Raw genomic sequence first — 26,102 nt, 5'->3', positions numbered from 1 at the left:
TCCTGGCTTGGACTCTTTGTACTTCCCAGTCTTTTATTCTTTTGGGACTTCTATAATGCAAATGTTGGTGTTTTTAATGTTGTCCTAGAGGTTTCTAAGACTATCTTCATTTCATTCCTCTTTCTTTATTCTGTTCTGTGGTGGTGAGTTCCACCACTGTGTCCTCCAGCTCACTTACCCATTCTTTGACCACAGTTACTCTGTTACTGATTCCTTCTAGTGTATTTTTCATTTCAGTTATTATATTATTTATCCCTGTTCTTTAGTTCTTCTAGATCTATGTTAAACAATTGGTGCATCTTGTTTTTTTTCTCTCTTGCATCTTCTTAATCCATGTCTCCATTATTTTTCCAAGATCTTGGATCACCTTCACTCTCATTATTCTGAATTCTATTGTGAATAGATTGTTTGTCTCCACTTCCAGTTAGTTGTTCTTCTGGGATTTTATCTTGGTCCTTCATCTGGTACATATTCCTCTGCCACCTCATTTTGTCTAATTTTCTATTATTGTGGTTTCTATTCTGCAGGTTGCAATATTTTAGTTCTTATTACTTCTGCTGTCTGCCCCCTGGTAGATAAGGTTGTCTAACAGTCTTCTGCAGGCTTCCTGGTGAAAGGGCTCCTGCCCACTGGTAGGGGTAGCTGGATCTTGTTCCACTGGTGAGCAGGGACATGCTCAGGAAGACTTTAAGCCTGTTTGCTGATAGATGGAGGTATGTACCTGCCCGTTGCTTGTTTGGCCTGAGGTATCCCAGCACTGGGGCCAATGGGCTGTTGGTTGGGGCTTGCTCTTGGGACATAAACGGAGGACTCTGGGAGGGCTCATGCCACTGAGTACTCACCAGAACTACCGCTGCCAGTGTTTTTGTCTCCACAGTGAGCCAGAGCTGCCACCCACCTCTGCAGAAGACCCCCTAATAATAGCAAGTATTATAGGCCTGGCCCAGTCTCTTACTAGCACACTGCTTATTTCCCTGGTTCCTAGTGTGCACGGAACCGTGTGTGTATCTTCCAGAGTGGAATTTCTGTTTCCCCCAGTCCTGTGGAATCCCTGCTATCATACACAGCAGGTCTTCAAAGCTAGATTCTCTGGAGGGTCTTTCTCTCCACCTGTTACTAGAACCCCATGGTAGGAAGCCTGATACAGAACTCAGGACTTTCACTCCTATGGAAGAACTTCTGTGGTATAATTATTTTCCAGCTTTTGGGTTGCTTACCTAGCAGGTATGGGATTTGACTTTGACCCAGTTATGCTCCTCCTACTCTCTTATTGTGGATTCTTCTTTTTCTTTGGATGTAGGGTATCTTTTTTTTTGTATATATCAGGTTTTTTGGATTTTTTTTTTTGTCATTTTTTTTGTCAATGGTTGTTAAGCAATTAGTTGTTTTTGGTGTTTCTTATAAGAAGGGGTAAGCTCACATCCTTCTACTGTGCCATCTTGTCAGCTAGTCCCTCTAGTTAAATTGTAATACCACAATATCCTGCCTAAATCAAAACCACTGCTGCAGGTTAGCTCATGATTCTCTAAGGATTATACATGTTTGGGCCTGGGCCTTTGATGGTTTGGCTAAGCTGAAGGCTGATGGTGTTCACTGGGGCTGTTTAGTCTCAACATTAACTGTGTAAGACAAAAAGAAGACAATGTCATTTCACTCAAAAGGCAGAACTTCGAATCAATGGCCTAGCTATTCGGTCTATCAGCTGAAAAACTACAGATGGGCAGATAAATGGTATTCTTCTTCAGGTCCATTCTCTAAACATGACACCAACTACTGCTACCGATTAAGCCTTAATTTGTTTTTGATTCAGAGGCTACCACTACATGTCTGATTTGTGACTTCTGCTGGAAGTTAACCCATTAGTCCCTACAGTAAGGAAGACTACCTCACAAGTTCCTAGCAGATTGAGTCTACCAGAACTAATCTGTGTCATCTTTTTGTCTTTCTAGATCATTTTTAGCCTGACAGTATTGCACCCTTAATCACAAAGCTATTCAACAATAGCCTGAGAGTCTGATTCTGCTTCCTTCATCATTTCCTGCTCCAAACATTTCAGAGGAACAGAGTTCAGTCTTTTAATGCAGCTGTCCCCCCAAAAAACGGTCCTATCTCATCTATTTCCTAGGTAATAATAAGGAAAATGATGTGAAAAGTAGCCAACTATGAAGTTAGGAAAACAGTCCACATAAACCCACCCTCACTTCTACCACCAATTACAAGTTCAGGGGGTTCCCCAAATCACCATCAGATTTAAAATTTTGTTAGACTCACAGGATCCACTGAAAATTATTTTACTCACCGTTATAATGTGATACAGGAAAAGGATACATGTTCAACTCAGCCAAGGGAAGAAGCATTCAGGATAGAGTCTAGGAAAAGAGTCAAACATGGAGTTTCCAGGTACCCTTTCCTTATGGAACATCAGAACATCATAACTTCCCCAGTGTTAATGTGTGACAGTGCACATTTATTGAAAACTAGGGAAGCTCGCCTGAGCCTGTATTCAGAAATTTTATTTTTATGTAGACACAACTGACTGCCTACATTGCTGATTACAATCTCAAGTCTACAGCACCTCCAAAGTTATCCTAATACCACATGATCCAAAGGCCTCAGTAAATGGCATTCTTACTTTATGGTGTGGCCAGCCCCTACCCTAAATCCATTGTTCAGTGTAATCCAAGGCCCCCAAGCAAAGACAGCCTGATTATGCATGGTATTTAAAGGGTTTAGAGATTACCTCTCAGGAGCTGAGGGCAAAGGCCAGATCTTCCTCAGGGTATGATTAAATTCTCTACTACACAGGAGACTATAGGAGTTATATAAGGACCTAGTTTGGAAATGCATAGTTTCTTCCTAACAATTCCTGTCATGATGCTTATTTTGTTTTGCTGATAGCAACTCAAAGTCAGCCTACTTGATAGCCCTTTAGATAGCTCCCAGAAAGCAGGAGTTCAAGTAATTCTGATTAGATTTTGTGAAGATGATCTTACTTCTCTTTTTTACGGATGCTTCCAGACAAAAGCTGAGGGTACTCAGAACTTGAGGAGTTAGAGGAAGAACAGCTTCCTGGTTCCTGGCATGGGAACACATTAGATCCTAGAAAGAACAAGGGATCATAATCTTTGTCTTTCAGAATTACCCATGGCTCATTTAACCCACTTGGAGAGCACAGTAGTTATAAACACATCTTTTTAGAAATACCACATGCACTCCAGGGATTGTACTTCTGGTAAAAAAGCAAAACATTAACTTGTCTCCCTCCTGAAAATGTGGTGAATTTAATCTAAGGAGATGATCATAAAATACCTTGAAATGTTTAAGTAAATGCCCACTGAGCCCTTGAAGGTGTTTATATTACTCTCAATTTCTGGTCAGATTTGCTTAAAGTGATAGATATACTCTAAACTTCCCTTTTAAGGGGCAAGGTGGAGTCTGAAATCACAGATACATTCTGTTCTATCTGGATAAATATCCTGGACCAAATGCATAAGTCAATATAAAAACTGAAGGAGAATGCCACTGGGATTTTAAGGAAGACCCTGATAGTTGAGACTTTGTGAGAAATGGACAAATCCATACTGCAGCTTGACTTCATTCTGCTTCTTGGAATCCTGTTAATAGTAGCCTTAATTTAATACTGTTTAATACTGCATGAGCCAAACTGAATGGATTTTGTTCCAGCCCCAGTTGGTGAGATTAGTCAGAAAGACTGGCAGAGGGCAATATTTATATGGAAATTTGCCAGGAGCTAAGGTGATATAGAAAGAGTTGCAAATTTTTTTGAGAGACACTTTTCCATTTTCATTTTTGCTTAACTGGTAGCACTTTTTGTTCCAGGAAGTCTTGCTAATGATGTTTGTATAACAAGCAATCATAGATGATAGAGACAGTATCCTGAAGCTTTTTCTACTCTTGAGAAAAGATTGGGCATATTTATCAGTAACACCTTTGTAGTATTTTCAGTTTTATAAGATTAGGTTTCCTTATCTATAGAACAAGCCCACTGCCTTTATGAGATTCACTGGTGCTGCTGCTGCTGCTAAGTCGCCTCAGTCATGTCCGACTCTGTGCGACCCCATAGACGGCAGCCCACCAGGCTCCGCCATCGCTGGGATTCTCCAGGCAACACTGGAGTGGGTTGCCATTTCCTTCTCCAATGCATGAAAGTGAAAGTGAAGTTGCTCAGTCCTGTCCGACTCTTCGCGACCCCATGGACTGCAGCCTACGAGGCTCCTCTATCCATGGGATTTTCCAGGCAAGAGTACTGGAGTGGGTTGCCATTGCCTTCTCCGGATTCACTGGTGGTTCAGTATTAAAAAATCTACCTGCAATGCAGGAAAGATCTGCAGGAGATGCATGTTCAATCCCTTGGCTAAGATCCTTTGGAGAAGGAAATGGCAACCCACTCCAGTATTTTTGCCTGGAAAATCCCATGGACAGAGGAGTCTGGCTGGCTACAGTCCATGGAGTCGCAAAATAGTCAGACATGACTTAGCAACTCAACAACAACACACAACAGCCTGTACAGTATCTATGTGTTAGCCTCTATATAGCACCATGGACCTTTGGGGACAAGGTACATCATATTGAATATGTATTGAATATGAAGCTCATGGTGCCTGCTGTGCTGTGAACAATACATTCTTTTGTCTCTGTCACCGATCCATGTGTTCTGCAAACACTTACGAAAGTATGGTAGGCTAATATTTTTAGCTTACAAGTAGTATTTTTAGCTTATAAACTCAATGGCCACGAGTTTGAGCAAACTCAGGGAGATAGTGATGGACAGAGAAGCCTGGTAGAGTCGGACATGACTTAGTGAGTGAACAACAACAAGGGTAAACTCTCAGATTCTTTATTGTTCCAGATAAACAGAAACACAAAACTGAAGGACTTACACTATCAGATTTTAAGAATCACTGTAAAGATATATTAATTAGTACAATGTGATTTTGGTGAAAGGAAAGACATATAGATGAATGGAAAAGAACATAGTGTCTAGAAAAAGAACCACTCATATGTGGGAAATTTATATTTAAATTAAACTTTTAATTTTGAAACAATTGTAGCTTTAGAAACAGAACAAATTATATGAAGTAGTACAAAGAAATCTGTATGTCTTTGATTGAATTGTTTTAAATAGTAAATATAATTTTAAAAATACTTGTAAAATTATAGCATAACATTGCAACCTAGATATGGACACTGATGCAGTCAGGACGTAGAACATTTCTATCACCATAAGCACTCTCCATGTTGACCTTTTGTAACCATATTTACTTCCCTCACATCTCTATCTACTTGTTAACTCTTGGCAGGTACTGTTCATTTCTCTACTTCTATAATTTTGTTATTTCAAATGTAATATAGATAGAATAATACAGTATGTCACCATTTGGACATGGTTTCTTTACATGTAATATAATTTTATAGCGATTCATCTGGGTGTTTTGTTTTTTCTAATCAATAACTTTGTCCTTTTCATTGCTGAGTAGTATTCCATGTATGGATATATACCACTGTTTACCCACTCACTTGTTAAAAGTTAGATTTCTTTCCCTTTTTTGACTATTGTGATAGCCATAAGCATTTGTATATAGGTTTTTTACATGAAAATATATTTTTCTTAAATATTTCTGGGATAACTGTTTAATAGTGCAATTGCTGGGATGTATGGTAGTTGCATGCTTAGTTTTTTTGTTTCATATGATTCAAGGACTTTTTCAAGTCATACATGCAAATCATACTGCTAATCACACTAGCAAAAGATCAATGTAAAAGCACTCCACAATTCTTCAACTGTCAATTTTAAAAATTTTGTTATAGTGGTTGAAAGGCACAAACTCATATTTTTGCCAGTGGGTAAGTTGTACAGAACTTCATGAGCAGGAGCACAGGGTTGATGGAACCTCACAGACCCCAAAGACCAGAGTTAGGGCAAGGACAGGAAGTGTGTGTACACATGGTGAGGCAGAAGGGATCAGTGTTACTTGTCCAGGTACGGTGTTAGTGATCTGGCAAGACAGTGATGGTGAGGCTTACAGTTTAAGAATATCTAAAGTTTCTTACGGAGAAGGCAATGGCACCCCACTCCAGTACTCTTGCCTGGAAAATCCCATGGACGGAGGAGCCTGGTAGGCTACAGTCCATGGGGTCGCTGACAGTCGGACACGACTGAGCAACTTCACTTTCACTTTTCCCTTTCATGCACTGGAGAAGGAAATGGCAACCCACTCCAGTATTCTTGCCTGGAGAATCCCAGGGATGGCGGAGCCTGGTGGGCTGCCATCTATGGGGTCGCACAGAGTCGGACACGACTGAAGCGACTTAGCCGCAGCAGCAGCAAAGTATCTTAAAAATTGTAAAGCTACAATACATTATTTTCCACCTAATTACTAGAAAACTGAGGAAAGCGCTTTTAGCTCTGAATAAAGTAACACAATAACAGGAATGCACTTTTACTAAGCTACAAAAATTTTTATCTAATGCATATTCAGAAAGGAGGAATATTGATCATTAAGCATGGGTTCTATAAGAAAATCACTTACTAGGTTAGCAAAAGTATAGTCCATAAAAGGAAATATTAATAAACTCTTCTCTATGAAAGAATTTAACTTTTACAAAGAAAAAAAAATAAAGCTGTGGGAAAATTTTGGAATATAGGCATAAAGACCTCTTAGACTTTGTCATATGAAAAAAACTAAGAGAATGAAAAGGTAAACGGAAGGTGTGGAAAAATTATCAAGCCTTATATTCAACAAAAATTATATCTTAGAATGTACAAAGAACTTTTAACAGTTGAAAAATGACTTCAACAACTGAATTTAAAATATGAGCAAAAGGCAGGAAAAGACAAGCAAAACCTAGAAATTACTAAGCTTTTCAGAATGGTTTTATGGCATTGCAACAAAAACTTGGCATTGAGTGCAAAGGTTCCACTGAAAGAATGCAAAGGATCCTGGACAGGTGGACTATGCTTTTGGTATCAAGTCTAAGAATGTTTCCTTAGCATTACATCTGAAGTTGTTTTCCTATGATTTTTTTTTTTTTTTGCTTAAATCTATTTGTAATTTTACATTTATGTAAATAATTCATTTTGAGTTAATTTTTGTTCTGACTTAATATTTGTTACTCAAATTACTGCACAGTTGCACTCATCTCACATGCTAGTAAAGTAATGCTAAAAATTCTCCAAGCCAGGCTTCAGCAATACATGAACCGTGAACTTCCAGATGTTCAAGCTGGTTTTAGAAAGGGCAGAGGAACCAAAGATCAAATTGCCAACATCCGGTGGATCATCGAAAAAGCAAAAGAGTTTCAAAAAAACATCTATTTCTGCTTTATCGACTATGCCAAAGCCTTTGAATGTGTGGATCACAATAAACTGTAGTAAATTCTGAAAGAGATGGGAATACCAGACAACCTGACCTGTCTTGTGAGAAACCTGTGTACAGGTCAGGAAGCAACAGTTAGAACTGGACATGGAACAACAAACTGGTTCCAGATAGGAAAAGGAGTCCATCAAGGCTGTATATTGTCACCCTGTTTATTTAACTTATATGCAGAGTACATCATGAGAAACGTTGGGCTGGAGGAAGCACAAGCTGGAATCAAGATTGCTGGGAGAAATATCAATAACCTCAGATATGCAGATGACACCACCCTTATGGCAGAAAGTGAAGAAGAACTAAAGAGCCTCTTGATGAAAGTGAAAGAGGAGAGTGAAAAAGTTGGCTTAAAACTCAACATTCAGAAAACTAAGATCATGGCATTGGTCCCATCACTTCATGGCAAATAGATGGGGAAACAATGGATGACTTTATTTTGGGGGGCTCCAAAATCACTGCAGATGGTGATTGCAGCCATGAAATTAAAAGAAGCGTACTCTTTGGAAGGAAAGTTATGACCAATCTAGACAGCATATTAAAAAGCAGAGACATTATTTTGTCAACAAAGGTCCGTCTAGTCAAGGCTATGATTTTTCCACTAGTCATGTATGGATGTGAGAGTTGAACTATAAAGATATCTAAGCGCCAAAGAATTGATGCTTTTGAACTGTGGTGTTGGAGAAGACTCTTGAGAGTCCCTTGGACTGCAAGGAGTTTCAACCAGTCCATCCTAAAGGAGATCAGTCCTGGGTGTTCATTGGAAGGACTGATATTGAAGCTGAAACTCCAATACTTTGGCCACCTGATGCGAAGAGCTGACTCATTTGGAAAGACCCTGATGCTGGGAAAGATTGAGGGCAGGAGGAGAAGGGGATGACAGAGGATGAGATGGTTGAATGGCATCACCGACTCAGTGCACTTGAGTTTGGGTAGACTCCGGCAGTTGGTGATGGACAGGGAGGTCTGGCGTGCTGTGGTTCATGGGGTTGCAAAGCGTCAGACACGACTGAGCAACTGAACTGAACTGAATTTTGTTGCTTTAGGTTGAGGTTTACTAACTTCAACTAGTTGTAGTATCATTTGTTGAAAAGAATGTCTTTTTCCCATTGAGTTCTTTTCCACCTTCTTCAAAAATAATTGGGGCATATTTATATAGATCTATCCCTGGGCTCTCTATGCTCTTCCATTAATCTTTATGTATACTTCTACCAATACCACACAATCTTTTTGTTTTTGTTGTTATTAAATACTTTGCTAAGTTGTATGAAGTCTTCCCTGATTTGGCTCTGATTACTGTAGTTATATAAAAAGTGTTTAAATAAAGTATACTCATTCCTTACACTTAAGTATTTTTTTTTCCCAAAATTGGTTTGACTATTCTAGTTCCTTTGCATTTCTATATAATTTTCAAATGACCTCATCTATGTACAACAACAAAAACAAAAACCTTGCAAATATTTTTATATAAACTATGTTAAACCTAGGTATTAATTGAGGGTAATCACAATCATACTTTTGAGTGTTCCAAACCAAAACCAAAATTCCTTTCCCATTTATTTAAATATGCTTCAATTTCCTTCACCTTTCTTGTGTGGGTTTCAGCATACAGATCCTGAACATGTTTTATTAGTTTTACATTTATGTATTTCATTGTCTTTGAAGTAATTATTCATGTAATTATAAAAGCAAATCACAATATTGGTATTCACTTGTTAATTGCAAGTGTATAGAAACATTTGAGTTTTCACATGTTTTTCTTGTATCCTGTGATATTTTTGAATTTACCTACAGTTTCTAGGTTTGTTTCTGTTATTTTTTTCCTTTTTAGATTCCTTGAGATTATCTACACAGACAGTGATGCCACCTACAAACAGGGATAATTTTACTTCTGTCTGTGTCTTTCATATCCTTTTCTTGTTATATCACGCTAGCTAGAACTTCCAACATTATGTTGAATAAGAAGTGTTGAAAGTGAACTTCCCTTGGTTTGTTCCCAGTCTTATGGGAAAAGCAGCCAGTGTTTCACTGTTAAATGTCAGCTATAGTGTTGTTTTTTTTTTTTTTTTTTAATGACGCTCCTTATTACTTTGAGAAAGTACCCTTCTATTCCTGTTTTTTGAGTTTTCATCATGATTATGAAGTTTTGTTAAAATGGTTTTACTTCATCAATTGATATGATTGTCTGATTCTCTTTCTTTAGTTTGATGTGCCGTGCTAAGTTGTTTCAGTTGTGCGTGACTCTTGTGACCCTATGAACTGTAGCCTGCCATGCTCCTCTGTCCATGGGATTCTCTAGGCAAGAATACTGGCGTGGATTGCCATTTCCTTCTCGGATGGATCTTCTCATTCCAGACAGTGAACCCATGTCACTTATGTCTCCAGCATTAACAGGTGGGTTCTTTACCACTAGGATCAACTTGGAAGCCCTCTTTAGTTTCATAGTTTACATTGATGATGTTTCAAATATTGGATCAGTTTCTTCCCCCAAGATAAAACCATTTGCTCATAGCATACAGTGGAGAAGGCAATGGCAACCCACTCCAGTACTCGTGCCTGGAAAATATCATGGATGGAGGAGCCTGGTAGGCTGCAGTCCATGGGGTTGCTAAGAGTTGGACACGACTGAGCAACTTCACTTTCACTTTTCACTTTCATGCATTGGAGAAGGAAATGGCAACCCACTCCAGTGTTCTTGCCTGGAGAATCCCAGGGACAGGGGAGCCTGGTGGGCTGCTGTCTGTGGTGTCACACAGAGTCGGACATGACTGAAGCAACTTAGCAGCAGGAGCATAGCATACGATTATATTCATATGACTATTCATATAATGTGATTGAAATTTGCTATATTTGGCAAGAATCTTTTCATCTATATTCATAATGGGTATTGTTCTGTAGTTTTGTTTTTCTTTTTTGCTATGTTGTTCAGTCACTCAGTCATGTCCGACTCTGCGACACCGTAGACTGTGGCACTCCAGGCTTTCCTGTCCTTCACTATATCTGGGAGTTTGCTCAAACTCATGTCCATTGACTCCATGATGCTATCCAATCATCTCATCTTCTGTCGTCCCCTTCTCCACTTGTCCTCAATCTTTCTCAACATTAGGGTCTTTTCCAATGAGTCGGCTCTTCACATCAGGTGGCCAAAATATTGGAGCTTCAGCTTCAGCATCAGTCTTTCCAATGAATATTCAGGACTGATTTCCTTTAGGATGGACAGTTTGGATCTCCCTGCAGTCCAAAGGACTCTCAAGAGTCTTCTCTAGCACCACAGTTTGAAAGCATCAATTCTTCTGTGCTCAACCTTCTTTATGGTCCAACTCTTGTACTCATGGGACTTCCCTGGTGGCTCAGATGGTAAAGCGTCTGCCTACAATGCTGGAGACCTGGGTTCAATCCCTGGGTTAGGAAGATCTCCTGGAGAAGGAAATGGCAACCCACTCCAGTATTCTTGCCTGGAAAATCCCATGGACAGAGGAGCCTGGTGGGCTACAGTCCATGGGGTCGCACAGAGTCGGACACAACTGGAGCGACTTAGCAGCAGCAGCAGCAGCTAGATTGGTCATAGCTTTTCTTCCAAGGAGCAAGTGTCCTTTAATTTCATGGCTGCAGTCATGGTCTGCAGTGATGTTGGGCCCAAGAAAAGAAAATCTGTCACTTTTTTTCCTCATCTATTTGCCATGAAGTGATGGGACAGGATGCCATGATCTTAGTTTTTTGAATGTTGAATTATATGCCAGCTTTTTCACTCTCTCTTTCACTTTCATCAAAGGGCTCTTTAGTTCTTCTTTGCTTTCTGCCATTAGGGTGGTGCCATCTGCTTATCTGAGGTCATTTATTTGTCTCCCAGCAATCTTGATTCCAGGTTGAGCTTCATCCAGCCCAGCATTTTGTATGATGTACTCTACATGTAAGTTAAATACATAGGGTGACAACATACAGCCTTGACGTACTCCTTTCCCAATTTTGAACCAGTCCGTTGTTCCACGTCTGGTTCTAACTGCTGCTGCTTCCCTGTATACAGGTTTCTCAGGAGGCAGGTAAGGTGGTCTGGTATTCTCATCTTTTTAAGAGTTTTCCACAGTTTGTTGTGATCCACACATTCAAATGCTTAGTTTAGTCAGTGAAGCAGAAGTAGATGTTTTTCTGGAATTCCCTTGCTTTTTCTGTGATCCAACAGATATTGTCAATTTGATCTCTGGTTCCTCTGCCTTTTCTAAATCCACCTTGTACATCTGGAAGTTCCTGGTTCACATACAGTTGAAGCCCAGATTGAAGGATTTTGATCATTACCTAGCTAGCATGTGAAATGAGTACAGTTTGTTTGCTTATTGTACTCTATTTATGCACTATCCAAATTATGTATTTCATATTTGGTGATTTGTAGGATTTTGTGATTTATGAGTAATTAATACATTTTATCTAAGATGTTAAATTTATGTGTGTGAAATTTTTCAAAGCATTCTATTCTTAACCTTTTTGATATCTTCAGGGTCTGTAGTAATATCCTCTCTTTCATTTCTTTTATTGGTAATCTAGCCTCTCATATTTTCAGTCTTACTAGAAGTTTGTCAACTTTTTTGAACTTTTCAAATTACAAGCTCTCTACTACTTTTCTATACATAATTTCTGTTTTCAATTCCATTGACATAATTTCTTGTATTTATTGTTTCATTCATCTTGCTTTGGTTTATCTCTAGATTTTTGAGTTTGTATTTTAGAGTACTGATTTGAGAGTTCTCTTTTTTAATGTATGTGTCTATTGTCAGAAATTTACCACTTAACAATGCTTTAGCTAAGTCCCATAAATTCTGATATCTTGTATTAATATTTCCATTTTCAGTCAGTTCAAAGTATTATTTGATTTTCCTTGAGACTTCCTATTTGACCTATGGATTATTGTTAAAATATGTTTTTTGTTTCCAATTCTTTAGATTTTTTTGTTCATCTTTATGTTATTTAAGTTTGATTCCATTGGATTTCAAGAACGGGCTTTGAAAATTATTTCTATTATTTTCAATTTAGTTTTTTTTTTTTTTAATAACCAAACTAGTAGATATCTCATAAATGGAGACTTTGTACATTTTAACTTACACTGGTTCTAACTTACACTGGGATAAACTAATAGGTGAGTGGGAGCAGGAGTAAAAGGTACTCACATATTATTTAATAATGAAAAAAGTGTTAATCTACCAAGAAGACCTAGCAATTGTAAATATGTATACACCAACAGAGCTGCAACATATGCAAAGTAAAACAGATATAATTGAAAAGAAAATTATGCAGATCCAAATTTACAGTTGAATACTTCAACATCCCTGTATCAAAAGTTAATAGATCTAGGCATATAATTATTGATAGTATGTTAGTCAGGTTCTCCAGAGAAACAGAACAGAATGAAAGAGAGAGGAAGGAAAAGAAAGACAGATTTATCTTAAGGAATTGGCCCAGTGATTGTGGAGACATGGTGAATACAAAGTCTAATGGGTTATACCAGTAGGCTAGACACTCAGAGAAGAATTGCAGTTCTAGTGTAAAGGCAGTCTGCTAGTAGAATTCCTTCTGACTATGAGGAAGTCACTCTTTGTTCTATTAAAGCTTTCTACTGTAGATTGGATGAGGCCTACTCACATTATAAAGAACAATCTGTTTTATCCAAAGTCTACTGGTTTAAATGTTAATCAGAAATCTTCACAGAATATCCAGAATAATATTTCACCAAGCATCTGGGTACTATGACTCAGACAAGTTGACATAGAAAATTAACCATCATGAGGGGTTCAGAATAGCTTATCATTTGTTTCTATTTTATTTTGATTTGGTATTTTCAAATTAATATCTATATTCTATATGCAGTAGTTTAAAGTTACATATATTTCGCAGCTCATATGTATCTTCAGAAGTTCATGGCACTTAGATAATGGGGTTCAAGTGGAATACATGATACATTTACTAATACCCCTTTTGTTCCAAAGGATATTTTCACTTTATCAAGCATGTATTGATAGTTATTTTCTTTTACCATCTGAAAAATATTTTACTTCACCATTTTGACTCCCATCATGTCTTTTGAAAGGTTTAATGTCAAATTTTTCCTTTATGGATATGATGTCATTTTTCACTGGCTATGGTCATGATCGTTTCCTTTGTCATTTGATTTAAGAAATTCAGCCATGTAGTGTAGCAGAGATTTGTGTTTTAAATATTAGACTTTTTGTTATATTCCCATAGGTAGATGAGGCTCTGTTAATTTTTTTAGTATGTCTTACCTCTCTTTTTTCATATTAAATGTTTTATTATACTCTTTTAGTTCATTGATTCTTTCCTTTTTTCCCTTCTATCTGATAATTTACCTATCCATTTTAGATTTGTGTATATAAGTTCTTAAGTTTCCACTTGATTCTCCTTTATTTCTTCTATTTCTATATTGAGACGTGTTTCTTAAGATTTTTGTTTCATGTGTATTCATAATTGATGACTGGAGCATTTTCATGATGACTGATTTGAAATATATGTGGGATAATACTGACATCTCTGCAGTGCTGGTGTTGGCATCAGTTTAGTGTCTTTGTTTTTTAGATTGATATTTTCCTGGTTCTTAGTATGAAGAGTAATTTTCCATGGGAACTTGAATATTTTTATATTGTGTTGTGAGAATCTAGGTCTTACTTAAATCTTCATTTTAACTAACTTTTTATGACTTGTTTTCTGGCATTGTAAGGGGACTGTCCCGTTTCTGCTAGGTGACCTCAGATGATACTATAGACAGGGTTTCTCATTACTGCTAAGCTGGAGTTGAAGTTTCAGCTTCTCACATGGTACTTACTGACACTGTGGTTGGAGTGGTCTTGTTTGTACTTGTTACCAGATGATTTTGAAAGTCCTATCTATTAAGCTTGTCTGCCATCAACCCAGAATAGAGAGGAAGGAAACACTTATAACTGTTAGTGGAGGTAGATGTCTAGGCTACTCAGTTCAGTTCAGTTCAGTCACTCAGTCGTGTCTGACTCTTTGCGACCCCATGAACCACAGCACGCCAGGCCTCCCTGTCCATCACCAGCTCCCGGAGTCTACCCAAACCTATGTCCATTGAGTCGGCTACTCATGTGTTCTCCAATTACACTGTGGCAATGGGGAGTGTCTTATTATCCGTGGGTGGTGATGGAAGACCTGGCTTTATACTTCGCCTTTTCTGACACCACCCAAACTATGGCACTGTGAGCCTCAGTGTACCTCATTTAGCCCTCTTTGGTGTGTCTGGAACCAGGGCCACTGTTTTCCTTTGTTGTTTTGTTAAAGTCGTTATTGTTTAAATTTTTTATATCCTATTAGCCTCTCCCTTTCATCATTATTTGACTAGAGAGAGCAGGCTTTTGTTTTTCTAATGTATGTGGGGATATTGCTGATGAAGTTCAAATATACTTCATATTGAAAGAAAAGAAGGGTAATCTTTTAATGGAATGATAGTAAAACAACTACATATTTTTGCATAACTGTATAAAAATACATACTTAAACATGAACCATAAAACTATAAAATGTTTATTGAAAGATGGAATAAAAGTATAAACTTGGGTTAGGTAATAGATTCTTTTTTTTAATTTAATTTATTTTATATTGAAGTATGGGCTTTCCTAGTAGCTCAGCTGGTAAAGAGTCCACCTGCAATGCAGGAGACCCAGGTTTGATCCCTGAGTTGGGAAGGTCCCCAGGAGAAGGGAAAGACTACCCGTTTCAATATTCTGGCCTGGAGAATGTCATGGACTGTAGAGTCCATGGGGTCACAAAAAGTGGGAACCAACTGAACCGCTTTCACTTTTTATAGTTGATTTACAATGTTGTGTTAGTTTCAGGTACATAGTTAAGTGGCTCAGCTATATATCTGAAAAAGCTTTTATATATATAAAAATATATAAAATCTGAAAAACATATATATATATACATAAAATATTTTTTAGATTTTTCCCATGTAGGTTATTATATAATATTGAGTAGAGTGTCTTGTGCTATACAGTAATCCCATTGATTATCTACTTTGTATATAATATTATGTATATATTAATCCCAAATTACAAATGTATCCCTCCTCCCCATGTTTTCCCCACCCTCAGCAACCACAAGTCTGCTTTTGAAATCTGTGGGTCTATTTCAGTTTGGCAAATAAGTTCACTTGGATATTTTTTTTTAAGATTCAACATACAAAAGATATCATATATTTGTCTTTCTCTGATTTACCTCATTTAATATGGTAATCTCGAGGTTTATCCATGTTGCTGCAAATGACATTATTTCATTCTTTTTTATGTCTAAACATTCCATAGTTTATATGTATCATGTCTTCCTTATCCGTTCATCTGTCAGTGGACATTTAGGTTGCTTCCATGTCTTGACTGTTGTACACAGTGCTGCAGTGAACATCGGGGTGCATGGATCTTTTCAAATTATGTTTTTTTCTCTGAATGTATGCCTGGGAGTGTAATTGATAGACTGTATAGTAGCTCTATATTTTTAGTTTTTTAAGGAACTTCCATACTGTTCTCCATTGTGGTTGTACCAATTTATATTCCACCAACTGTGGAAGGTTTATTTTTCTCCACACCCTCCCAGAATTTATTGTTTGTAAGATTTTTGATGATGGCCATTCTGACTTGTGATATCTCGTTGTAGTTTGATTTGCATTTCTCTAATAATTAGCAGTGTTGAGCTTTTCATGTGCCTGTTGGCCATCTGTATGTCTTCTTTGGAGAAATGTCTATTTAAATCTTCTGCCCATTTTTTTGATTGGGTTGTTTGCTTTTTTGATATTGAGCTACATGAGCTGATTGTATACTATGGAGATTAATCCCTTGGGGGCTGCTTCATTTGTAGCTAAACAGTAAGTCCTCTATATATGAACCTTCAAGTTGCAAACATGTATTCACATGTCCAATCATGTAAGTTGCTCATGCATCTGGTACTATACATTGTCACGTGTGTGTATCTTCCACAAGTGGTTCTACTTTTTTGTATATACTTTACTGTAAGTACTGTATAGAATAGAGTAATATAGTGTATATTAATCCCAAGATGTCCCAAAGCAAGAGTGAAAGCAGTGGTGATGGATGTGGTACTACTGTAATTTTTAAGCTGCTGTACTATAAGATTAAAAATGTTTATTTTTTGTTTTTGTTTTCAATGTATTATTTGTGTGAAAAGTATTATAAACCTAGTACAGTACTGTTCAGCTGATTGTTTTAGTTGGATAATTAGGCTAATTTTGTTGGACTTACAAGCATGCTCTTAGAATGGAACTTGTTTGTATATAAGGAATGTACTATATTCTCCTATTCTGTAGTTTGTCTTTTTGCTTAGTTTCTTTTGCTGTGCAGAAACTTTTAAGTTTAAATAGGTCCAATTGTTTTTGTTTATATTTTCACTACTGTAAGAGGTGGATCTAGAACAATATTGCTGTGATTTCTATCAGTGTTCTGCCTATGTATTCCTCTAAGAGTTTTGTAGTATCTGGACTTACATTTAGGTCTTTAACTCATTTTGAATTTATTTTTGTGTATGGTGTTAAAGAAATGTTCTGCTTCTTTCATATGTAGCTATCCAGTTTTCCCAGCACCACTCATTGAAGAGATTGTCTTTTTGCCATTGTATATTTTTGCATTGTTTGTCATAGATTAATTGAGCATAAGTCTGTACATTTATTTCTGTGATTTCTATTCTATTCCATTGATCTATATTTATGGTTTTGTGCCAATACCATACTGTTTTGATGTCTATATTTTGTAATATAGCCTGAAGTCAAGGAGGCTGATTCCTCCAGCTCCATTTTTTTAAAGATTGCTTTGGCTACTTGGGATCTTTTGTGTATCCATACAAATTATAAAATATTTTGTTCTAGTTTTGTGAAAAATGACATTGATAATTTGAAGAGATTGTATTGAATCTGTAGATTGCTTTGGGTAGTATAGTATTTTGATGATATTGATTTTTCCAGTCGAAGAATATTTTATATCTTTCCCTCTGTCATCTTTGATTGCTTTCATCAGCTTCTTTTAGCATTTGAGATACAGGTCTTTTGTCTCCTTTAAATGAAAGTGTTAATTTTTCAGTCATGTCCAACTCTGTGTGACCCCATGGACTGTAACATGCCAGACTCCTCTGTCCAGGGAATTCTCCAGGCAAGAACACTGGAGTGGGTAGCCATTCCCTTATGCAGGAGATCTTCTTGACCCAGGGATGGAACCCAGGTGTCCTGCATTTCAGGCAGATTCTTTACCATCTGAGCCACCAGGGAAGCCTATTTTTATCTCCTTAGTTAGGTTTATTCCTAGGAATTTTATTCCTTTTGATGCAATGTTAAATGGTATTATTTTCCTAATCACACTTTCTGATCTTTTGTTGCTAATGTATAGAAAACAACAGATTTCTCTATTAACTTTGTATACTGCAACTCTACTAAATTCATCAATGAGCTCTAGTAGTTTTCTGGTCACATCTTTAGGCTCTTCTATGTATAGTATCAAGTCATCTGCAAACAGTGAAAGTTTTACTTCTTTTTTACTTTGTATTTGTTTTCTTCTGATTGTCATGGCTAGGACTTTCAAAACTATGTTGAATAAAAGTGATGAGAGTGGACAAGAGAACCTCTGCATCACCCACCTGGAAGATATAGGATTTGATTATATTGTGAAAGTCCTCCCCCTACCATTGTGACTTCTTTTATTGGATGTAAAATCTTTTTTTGGTAGGTTCCTGTCTTTGGTGTCGATGGTTATTCAGTAGTTAATTGTGATTTTTGTGCCTTCATGAGAGGAGGTAAGGTCAACTCTTTATACTCTGCCATCTGATTAAGAATCAGAAAATAGATTCTTAGATACAAAAATAAATTCACAACCCATATGAGAAAAAATACAAAAGTTAAACTTCATGCAAACTTAAAACTTACTGTTTCCTAGCATCATTAAGGGAATGAGAAAACAAGCTACATATTAGAATATATTTGCAATCACTTGTACACAAATGACATACAAAGTATATTTAACATATTCAGAACTAAGCAATAATAATGGAGAAGGAAATGGCAACAATTCTTCTTGCCTGAAGAATTCCATAGACAGAGAAGCCTGGTGGGCTATAGTCCATGGGGTCACAAAGAGTCAGACATGACTGAGCAGCTTTCACTCACTCACTCAAGCAACAATAAAGCAAAAAGAAAGCAACGAAAATGAGCGAAAGATTTGAATAAATAGTTCATTAAAATTTTAAGCAGTTGATAGGATGCTCAAAATTATTAGTCATTAGGAGCATGCAAATTAAAGCCATGACAATACACCTATTAGATTGGCTGAAATGAAAAATCAATAAAACTGACAGTCAAGTACTGCCTAGAATTCAGAGTAACTTGAAACTTCATATATTGCTGATAACAATGAAAGATGGTGGAAATAAGTTTAGCAGTTTCAAAAAATGTTATACATTCACTTACATATGACTCAGCAATCCTACTTCCAAGTATTGTTTAAAAATATTGACTACAAAAATTCTTGTTCATAAAAAAAATAACAAACTTGTGCATGAATGGTTATAGCACCATTATTCCTAAGAGCATGTAGACATCTAAATGCTCTTCTGTAAGTGAAGTGAGAAACCAATAATGAAACATCCAGACAATGGGATACTATTCAGCAATGTAACAAATGATGTGACACAATGTGGGTAGGTTTCAAACATATGCTGTGTGAAAGAAGCAAGGCTCAAAAGGGTATGCTCTAGATTGTTCTAGTTTTATGACATTCATCAAAATTCAAGAATAAGGAGATTGTTTTCATATTTAGAGGAAGTGAAAAAGGGAAAGGCTTTTGCTTACATTGTAATGTATCCTCAATGCTGAGAGCAGCTGAAAGTCTCTGTGATATCCCTCATTGAGGAACACCTGCTTCAGAAAGTTCATTCAACAAACCCATTTAGTGTAGATGCAAAGCTGTTATTCCTCTCACACATATCCTAGCTTGATAATGTGATACTGAAATAAACATTTTAAATAATGAATAGTGGTTGCTAATATGATTTTCAGTTTTAGGATTATTATGGATGATAGGATTTGTGGGAAAGTATATCACTGTATGATAATTTTAGTTTAAAGACAGGTGGCTCAGTGGTAAAGAATCTGCCTGCCAATGCAGGAGATGCGGGTTTGATCTTAGGTTGGGAAGACCCCCTGGAGAAGGAAAGGGCAACACACTCCAATATCCTGACCTGGAAAATCCCATGGACTGGGATTACATGGACTGCAGCCCACCAGAGGAGACTGGAAGGGTATACTCTTTGGGGTTGCAGAAAGAGTCGGACACGATGTAGTGACTAACAACCACAAAGACAACCAAGTGTAATTTTGGTTTAAAAGAATAAGCATTTAAGAATTTTGCAGATGTCCCACCTGATTTGCCTGCTTCTTAAAGTACTTTAGATTTTTTAAGAGAATAGAAGTTATTTACTGTGTTGTGTTATTCAAGATAAGATAAGCAGAGTCAGTGATTTACTGATTCACAAAGACTTAAGTATATATTGTATGTCTACAGACCTGCTGATTTAGTGTCATCATAACATAGTTATAGCATGCATGATCTGCCAAGTAAAAAAGGAATAATGCAATAGAATGTAAGAATTTAAATTACCGAATTGAAGTAAAAGGAGAACAAAGTAATTTATAGCTGAATGTTTCTACTCATAAGCAGGTCTTCTTTCACAGTTTAGCAGGGTTTACAATGTAGAAAAGGGATTCATAAAGCAGAAATTGGTCTCTCTATGAAAATAGGCACTATTGCTGATAAAACACTATCGGAATAGTGAATTGAAAAGGAAGCCTAGCTATTTTTGTGAAGATTCATGGTGTGTTTTGCAAAAGTCTAATTGAGACTTCAGTTCAGTTGCTCAGTTGTGTCTGACTCTTTGTGACCCCATGAATAGCAGCCCTCCAGGCCTCCCTGTCCATCACCAACTCCCGGAGTCTACCCAAACCCATGTCCATCGAGTCGGTGATGCCATCCAGCCATCTCAAACTCTGTCGTCCCCTTCTCCTCCTGCCCCTAACCCTTCCCAGCATCAGGGTCTTTTCCAATGAGTCAACTCTTTGCATGAGGTGGCCAAAGTATTGGAGTTTCAGCTTCAACATCAGTCCTTCCAATGAACAACCAGGACTCATCTCCTTTAGGATGGAATTGAGGCTTACAAACTTGAAAACAACTCCCTTTTGACAACATCCTCACCTTGGATACTACAAAAACACTGAAATGAATGGAATGTGTCTTCATATGTGTTAATTAGATTTGTCACTGCACACTGTTTATCTTTATAGGGGTCCAGTGGCTACCAGGAGTATCAACTTTCAACATTTGACATAGTCATGTTGTTCTTTAATCTCTCACGTTACCTCTACTATTCTGTAGCATGATATTTTTCTCTTACTATATTTTTATTGTGGATTCTGAAATACAGATAGAAATTATCCTAGAAATTAAAAATTGGACAGATGTTTTTATCTTATTTTTTACCACTTCCTTCAAAACAGAAATTAAAAGCAAAATAGTTTATTAGAAAAGTTTCCTAGTCACCTGTTAGCATTGGATAGTATTGGAAATTCTCTTAGTGTTTTTATAAATCAAGTGCCTAAAAATTGATTATTGCCACAGTAAAGAAGTTAATGTGTTTGTGTATATACATATCCATATATATTTTAAGTAGATGGATAGAAAGATGCAGGTAAAATACCTTTCATTCACCTTTATTAAGTATAAATAATTTTTGGGGGGAGAAGAAGATTTAAAATAAGTGACCCAACACTGGACAACTCACGTAAACAATGAGATAACATTTTCTCATGCCATATACAAAAATAAACCCAAAATTGTTTAAAGACCTGGAACCATATAACTCACAGAAGATTAGACAGAAAACTCTTTGACATAAATTGTAATGATGGCTTTTTTGACCTATCTCCTAAGGCAAAAAGAAATAAAAACAAAAAAATTAGATGTAATTAAACTTAAACAGCTTTTGCACAGCAAAGGAAACCAACAGCAAAGTGAAAATTTATGGAATGGGAGAAAATATTTGTAAATGATGTGACTGACAGAGGTTACTATCCAAAATATATATAAATAGCTTATAAAGCTTAATATCAAAAAAGAGCCAATCAAAACTCTGCAGAAGACATCATAGACATTTCTTTACAGAAGACATGTAGATGGCTAAGAGGCAAATGAAAAGATGTTCAACAACTCTACTTATTAGAGAAACGCAAATCAAAACAATATTTAGGTGTCACCTCGGACCTATCAGAATGGCTATCATCAAAAAGTGTACAAGTAACAAATGTTAGATATGATGGGATTTTATAGGAAATAATTCTATAGATGTTTATAAGACTACCCAAATGCCAGCTCTTGTCCTTATTGGCTGTGTTGTCTCAACCATTTTATTGTACTCCTCTAATTTTTGACTTCATTGTTTATAACAGAAAATATAATGTTGGTTATTACATTTATATAATAATTTAAAGATATATTATATATATATATGTATACACACACACACACACACGTAGATCACTTAGCAAATAATCTGACCTATAGGAAATGGTCAGTGTTAGAACCTATTTTTATAGTTGTCCCATCAGTTGTAGTTAAAGCATTCTGAACTTTTTTCTGTCAGTAATATCCAGAAAGTCCTAGAGTAACTTTATGTTAGCCTTTAGATTAACATGACTATGTTGAACATAGATTTTACTGAAAAATAAGATGTAGGTTTTCATATAGTGTTCAACCTAAAAATAAAAGGATATTAAAAGGATATAAAGTATAACTAAATAACATTGAGAGGTTTTTGATGGTAGTAATAATCATGATATTTCTATTTCTAGTTTTTTATTTTAATATTTTATTTAAATAATATGTATTAATTCCTATTATAATAATATATAGCAAAACATAAATAGAAATTACCTATAAAATCATACTATTGTTTTCTGTAATAAATGGGCTTAGGAAAAAATCCTTTTACTCCAGCACACAAATATGTTCTTAAAAAAACTATTACTTTTTAAAAGACATAATACTAATGTGCCATTTGTACATAACAATAACCTACAAAATCACTATAATTTGAAGGGGCATCTAAAGCGTTCTTTAATGACATATCAAGGTTAACTGTTTGAGCCATCTAAAACCACCTCCTTCTTGCTGACTGCACAATATTTATCTTGACAGATGTCAGCTTCATAATGCTTGTGAGAAGTTTGTGGCTTTCATTACCTGGATTTACAATAGTGTGCAACAGAGGCTTAAATTGCACTATGAGCCATGACAGCTGGCAAAAACATGCCAGAGGACAACTTTTTTAAACCTAGAAAGCTCAGCAGAAGCTTAGTGGAGTCAATGAAAAATATAAAACTTGGAAAGCCTGGAGAAAAAAGAAACAATAAGTGGAAAGAAAAAGCAGAAGAGGAGTGCTGTACCTCCAGATTACTGTATTGACATCATATGTGAAGATGGATAGAAAGGATTAGTGTTAGTGGAATATGAACAAAAAATGATTCCAAATATGTGCAGAGTATGTGAATATTAATTGAATGTTTCAATGGATTTATATTTTATTATCCTACAGGTTTATAAATTGATTGCTTATCTGCCAATAAAGAAGAAACTGCATCCAAGTCTCAAAAAATCCCATGAAAGCAGGTAAATGCAACTTTCCAGGTAGTCTTGGTATATTTAAACTTTGTAGAAGAGTAAGGATCATGATTTACATCATTATAGGCAACAGAGGTTCTAAGAAATAAAGGATATTCTACTAGGTAACAAGGTAGAAATAAATTATGAAGTAGAGTTTATTAATCCTATTTGAAAACAATCAGAATATGCTACTCTGGGTGTCAGTGAAATATTCTCATTTAAAAAAAAAATGGCAGTAAAAGTAAATCTTCCTTTCTTCAATTTGGGGCTAATTATGAGCAACACTATACTTAACATAGGTTTGACATTATCTATCTTTAAATTTCATTTAAAACATTCTGTAATATTATGACATGGTACTAATCATGATAATTAGAGCTATAATATATTTTTTAAGCACACTCATGTGCAGCATTTCATTTAACCTTTGGTTCCTTTGAGAGTCATTAGAAACAACAAATATATTAGTACTACTTCTTTCATCTTTCTCAGCTCACACAGTAACACACTTTTTGAAATTTACTGATGTATCAGATGCTTCATATTTATTTACAAAAGGCAGTAAAATACACAACAAAAGGATTTAAAATTTTTTTTAAAGTGTATTTGCATCCTACCTATGTAGTTTAAAAATGGAGTAAACACAGATATAAAAGTGGTACTATATAATGTCCCTATTGTAGAGGATTTTATACTTTAATTCATGCTGGAAACTATACACAAATAAACTAATTGAAGAGTATTATAAATAGCATATAGCGGCTTCCCTGGTGGCTCAGCTATAAAGAATCTTCCTGCAATTCAGAAGACCTGGGAGATGTGGATTCAATCCATGGGTCTGGAAGATCCCTTGAAGAAGGAAATGGCAACCCACTCCAGTATTCTTGCCTAGAGAATCCCATGGAGAGAGGAGCCTGGTGGGCTACAGTCCATGGGGTTTCAAAGAGTCAGACATGACTGAGGCGACTGAATCACATGAGGACATACACATAAATAACATAAGATTTACTAGCAAAGGAGCTGAGACATGCACACGTGCACATGACTGAGGAAAATAAAGATGGCCCTTGAGTTACTCGGGGTTCTCCAGAGAAACAGAACCATAGGCTGAGTGTATATACAGAAGGAGAAGGAGCGATTTTAAGGGAACTGGCTAACATGACTGTGAAAACTACAAAGTGACAAATCTGCCTGGAAGGTATAGAGACCTAGAAAGATGAGACTGCAGTTTGAGTCTGAAAAGAATCCTCTCATATTTGAAAGATATTAGCATTGCTTTTAATTACAAATATATCTTTCCTTAAACACTATAATATTCTGAAATAAAAGCAATCTAGAAATTAAAAGATTTACTTCCTGCTTTGAAAAATGATATAATTTTAATTTAATGCTTTTATAATTTCTTCTTAAAGACTTCAAAGATGCCAAATTACAAGTTAAAATTGTTCAATGGGAGGAGAGATGTATAATATAGAATTTCTTTTAAGTTTTGCTAATTCCTTTATTTGAATTGACAAATATAAAAGAGAAAAGACCATAGTGGGAGCCCTAGAGTTAGAAAAATGAGAATCGGAGTTTGATTCCTTTCTTATAAAAATTATTTAGTATCATCTGTGTTTGTTCAAAGCATTTATTTGTGGCTATAAAATGGCTTGCATATAAGAAAAAATATTACTTAAAACAAAAATGACTTACAGAAGGATGAAATGATGAAAGGGAATCATGTACAATGAAGTATACTTCACCCAGCAAGGATATTATTCAGACTTGACAGAGAAATCAAAAGTTTTACAGGTAAGCAAAAACTAAGAAATTTAAGAAACACCAAACCAGCATTACAACAACTCCTAAAGAAACTTCTCTATGTGGAAAAGAAAAGGCTACAATTAAAATCAAGGAATTTATGAAAGGGAAGCTCACTGGTAGAGGCAAACAAAATAAAGTTCAGAAGTTATATGCACAGAAATATGATATGAAAACTAGCAATTGTGAAGAGAATAAAATACAGGATATTGGGAATGAATTTGAAATTAAGAGATTAGCAAGTTAAACAATCTTGTACATACATATAGTGCTATATCAGAACCTCATGGGAACCACAAACCAAAAATCTACAATAGACAAACACACAAAAGAGAAAAAGCAATCCAAAAGGGACTTGAGAGGCGTATCAACCAAAAAAAAAAAAAAAAAAAAAACAAAAACAAAAACATCACTTAACATAGACAACAAATCACAAGAGAACAAAGAAGAAGGGAAGAAAAAAGACCTACAAAAACAATTAAAATGACAATAAGAATACTCATATTGATAATTACCTTAAATGTAAATGAATTAAGTTCTCCAATCAAAAAATATAGACTAAGTGAATGGGTACAAAAACAAGACCTATATATATGCTATATACAAGAATCCCACTTCAGATCTAGGGACACATACAGACTGAAGTTGAGAAATAGAAATTTACAGCAGCACAGTATTAGTGGAAAACTTTAACACCTTAGTTACATCAATGGACAGATCATTCAGTCAAAAAATCAGTAAGGAAACATAGATCTTAAATGATACATCAGATCAATGGATTTAACTGATACTTATAGGATACACAGGGCTTCCCCTGTGGCTCATCTGGTAAAGAATCCACCTGCAATGTAGGGCACCTGGGTTCGGAACCTGGATTGGGAAGATCCCCTCGAGAAGGGAAAGGCAACCCACTCCAGTATTCTGGCCTGGAGAATTCCATGGCCTGTATAGTCCATGGGGTCGCAAAGAGTCGGACACGACTGAGCGACTTTCACTTCACTTCACTTCATAGGATATACCATCCAAAAGCAACAGAAAATACTTCTCCTCACATGCACATGGACTTTCTGTAAGATATATCATATCTTCGGCCACAAAGCAAGCCTTGGTAAATTTAAGAAAATTGAAATCAAGCATCATATCAAGCATCTTTTCCAACTACAATGCAATGAGACTAGAAATCAATTACAGGG

At 36.1% G+C, this 26,102-nt stretch overlaps 1 protein-coding gene across 1 annotated transcript in view; it reads left to right on the top strand.

The window, feature by feature from the left end:
* The window catches only part of LOC145539114 (uncharacterized), a 541,345-nt gene extending 516,035 nt beyond the window's left edge, over positions 1 to 25,310 (top strand). The window contains exon 6 of the mRNA XM_081572606.1: positions 23,039 to 25,310. The gene's annotated coding sequence lies outside the window, so the exon portion shown is untranslated. The remainder of the gene's footprint in view (positions 1 to 23,038) is intronic.
* The last annotated feature ends 792 nt before the right edge of the window (positions 25,311 to 26,102 follow it).

Source organism: Giraffa tippelskirchi, chromosome 2 (genome assembly GCF_054371585.1).
Source record: "Giraffa tippelskirchi isolate mGirTip1 chromosome 2, T2T-mGirTip1v1.2.pri, whole genome shotgun sequence".
Taxonomy (NCBI): Eukaryota; Metazoa; Chordata; class Mammalia; order Artiodactyla; family Giraffidae; genus Giraffa; species Giraffa tippelskirchi.
Note: the sequence above shows the minus strand (reverse complement) of the source record. Positions and strands in the feature narration are given on the sequence as shown.